General features: G+C 46.2%; 1 protein-coding gene across 2 annotated transcripts in view; it reads left to right on the top strand.

The window, feature by feature from the left end:
• PDZRN3 (PDZ domain containing ring finger 3) overlaps positions 1–3,286 on the top strand; it is a 269,059-nt gene that overhangs the window by 147,363 nt on the left and 118,410 nt on the right. The gene's annotated exons all lie outside the window — the stretch shown is intronic.

Raw genomic sequence — 3,286 nt, 5'->3', positions numbered from 1 at the left:
CCCACCCTTTTCCCAAGACTGGGACTCAGGGCGGTTTACAACATTAAAAAAACAGTACATTTAAAAGCATACAAAAATAGTACATTAAATAGAATAACATTACTGCAATAATTTAAAACAAATTACATTTAAAATATCTAATAGTTTAAAAAGATAAAAATGTTTAAAATACATTAAAACAATGTAACACCCCACCCCATTCTTTAAAAGCTTACTGTTTTAAATGCCTATTTGAAGAGAAAGGTCTTAGCCTGCTGGCGGAAGGCCATCAAGGAAAAGGCCATTCTGGTCTCCCTGGGCAGAGAGTTCCAAAGTCTAGGGGCAACCATCAAAAGGCCCTCTTTTGTGCCACCCCCCAAACATGCTTACGATAGTGGTGGGATGGAGAGAAGGGCCTCCCCTGAGGATCTCAGAGCCCAGGCCAGCTCATATAGGGAGGTAGGGTCTGCCAAATAGCCTGGACCTGAGCTATATAGTGCTTTATAGGTCATCACGAGCGATTTGAATTATGCCTGGAAACAAACCTGACCCCATTAGCAACCTGGCTGCAACTCTTTGGACCAGCTGAAGTTTCCAAACACTCTTCAAAGGCAGCCCCAAGTACAGCGCATTACAGTAGTTCAAAAGGGATGTGAACAAGGCATGTACCACTATGGCCAGATCTGACATCTCAAGGAAGGGGCACACTTGGGGCCTGTAAAGACCAGCCTGAAAGACTGGCCTGTAGGTGGGGTGAGGGCTGAGCATCCCCATGTTCCAAGCCCTAACTGCACTGGCAGGGCACCTTTTTGGTGCACACCCATTCACACAGGTTGCACCATGATGACATACCTCTGGTGCAGCACCCAAATGGCACAGTATCGCCTATGATGCCCCTTGGAGGGAGCAAAAAGAAGCCATTTTTCATGGCTTCTTTTTGCTTCTGCCAGGGTTCGGATCGGTGCCACTGCATGCGGTTGCTGCAGCACCGATCCAGAGCAGAAAGGGTTACCGTCTACTGCCCCTTCCTGCCAATCTGTACAGTCCCTTGGTGCACAAGCTAGTGCACTGCAGAGACCTGGGCCTCCAGTTCAAAGCTGAGTCTAGGAGCACTGCCCAAACTGTGAACCTGCATCTTCAGGGGGAGTATGACCCCATCTAACACAAGTTGATCCCTATTCCCTGATCTGCCTTCCTACTTAGCAGGAACACCTCTGTCTTGTTTGGATTCAGTTTCAACTTCTTTGCCCTCATCCAGCTGTAAGATCATTTCAGTTAATAGGAAAACCACCTTCATCCAGATGCTCCCTTTTTATGTATTTCAGTGGTGGTGGTGTTATGTTAAGATTTCTTCTCATAATGATACAGGAATACTATTTTCATGGACCAGACCAATATCAACATATAAGATTGAACTAAGAATGTCATACACTCCAACTGTCCCTATTTGGCAGGAACAATCTTAATTAATCATCTGTCATCCCACATTTGTCCTAGTTTCTCTCTTCTCCTACCATTTCCCTCCTTTTTCCTGATTACTTCCAGTGGTGTAAACGGAGTTCCAAATGCAATCAATTAACAAGAAACAGAAGAGAGAAAAGGAAATGGTGGAATCATGCCCTTCCCAGTAGGCTCAGGCAAAAGCAAATTGTTGCATCCCCTCCCAGCTTTTGTGTCCTTGCTCATTATTAACCTCTGCTATCTTGATCTCACTCTGATGTTTGCTTGGCCATGATTCCCAGTTTTATCTGTGAAATCTTGGAGGATATGGAATGCTTTGCCTGAAAAGTATGGTAATTGTGTTGAAGATTAGAAAAATCAGCTAAAATTAGGGCTTGAAATAAAAGAGAGGTGGATAACAGTAAGAAATGCTGAAATGCAGTGGTTTAGAATTTAATAGAAAGAGGAGATGGATGGAATAAGAGGCAAGAAAGTCCTTGCAGTAAAACTGATGCAGCACAGTAACAGTGGTCCAGGCAAAAGTCTACAAGCACAAAACTTTCAAATAAAGGGCAGAGACACAGAATCTACCTTGAATGTCACAAGAGGCTCACTGCCTCCTCTCTCCTTTCCAACCTTGTTGTGTTGCAGGCAACCAGGAGTAGTTGAAAAGGACAAGATAACCTTTTTACCACCAAAGACGTATATTCCCTAAGCTGCAGTATGGATAGAGCTCCAGACCTTGCTGGACTTCAGCTTCCATCTAACTGGCAGTGGTGGAAAATGGTGGAGCAGGAGCTGAAATACAACAACATCTAGGAAACTGCTGGATTCCCATCCCTGGAGTCAAACACAACCAGAGTGATGGGAGTATGAAAAGAAAAAAAAGATAGAGAGCTAATTCAGAGTTACTTTTTGACTACCAAATGAATGTGGAATGGTGGCAGCAGGGATGAAAAATCCAGCAAAAGTTAAGGAGCGGCAGAGAAAGACTGGAACATAACAGTTGTTTCCATTAGACAACTGACTCAGAAGATTATCGCACTGCGTTCTGAGAACGTTCCATCTCATCACGTGATGAGAACGTTCCTGGAACGGATATTACCGCATTAGAAATCAAAACGTGATCAGAACGGGATCAGAACGGCAGTTTACCGCACTGCGATTCCTTTTTCTTGAAACCGTTCTCAGAACGGTTTGCTGTGTTACGTTTTGTGGGCTGTGTTCTGATGACGTCGCCACTCAGTGGTTGGACGGCTCGGGAGAGGCGCTGCCCCCAGGAAAGAGGGAAAAGGGAGGCTTGGGCCATGGAGCTCACCTCTCCTGAGTCCCTCGGCTTACTGAAATCCCTCACCTCCCTTCCCCATAGGAATCAATCCAAAAACGGAGTTTTAAAAGAGCAGTGAGCCCTATGGGTCTTCATCTGGGGGGAGCAGAGGATGCTTGGCTATGGGGTTGTCCTGCCATCTCTCCCTCTCTCCTCTTTCCCCATAGGAATCAATCCAAAAACGGAGCTTAAAGAGCACTGAGCCCTATGGGTCTTCATCTGGGGGGAGCAGAGGATGCTTGGCTATGGGGTTGTCCTGCCATCTCTCCCTCTCCCCTCTTTCCCCATAGGAAAGAATCCAAAAAACGGAGCTTAAAGAGCAGTGAGCCCTATGGGTCTTCATCTGGGGGGAGCAGAGGATGCCTGGCTATGGGGTTGTCCTGCCATCTCTCCCTCTCTCCTCTTTCCCCATAGGAATCAATCCAAAAACGGAGCTTAAAGAGCACTGAGCCCTATGGGTCTTCATCTGGGGGGAGCAGAGGATGCTTGGCTATGGGGTTGTCCTGCCATCTCTCCCTCTCTCCTCTTTCCCCATAGGAA

This window comes from Sceloporus undulatus, chromosome 2 (assembly GCF_019175285.1).
Source record: "Sceloporus undulatus isolate JIND9_A2432 ecotype Alabama chromosome 2, SceUnd_v1.1, whole genome shotgun sequence".
NCBI classification, from domain to species: domain Eukaryota; kingdom Metazoa; phylum Chordata; class Lepidosauria; order Squamata; family Phrynosomatidae; genus Sceloporus; species Sceloporus undulatus.
Note: the sequence above shows the minus strand (reverse complement) of the source record. Positions and strands in the feature narration are given on the sequence as shown.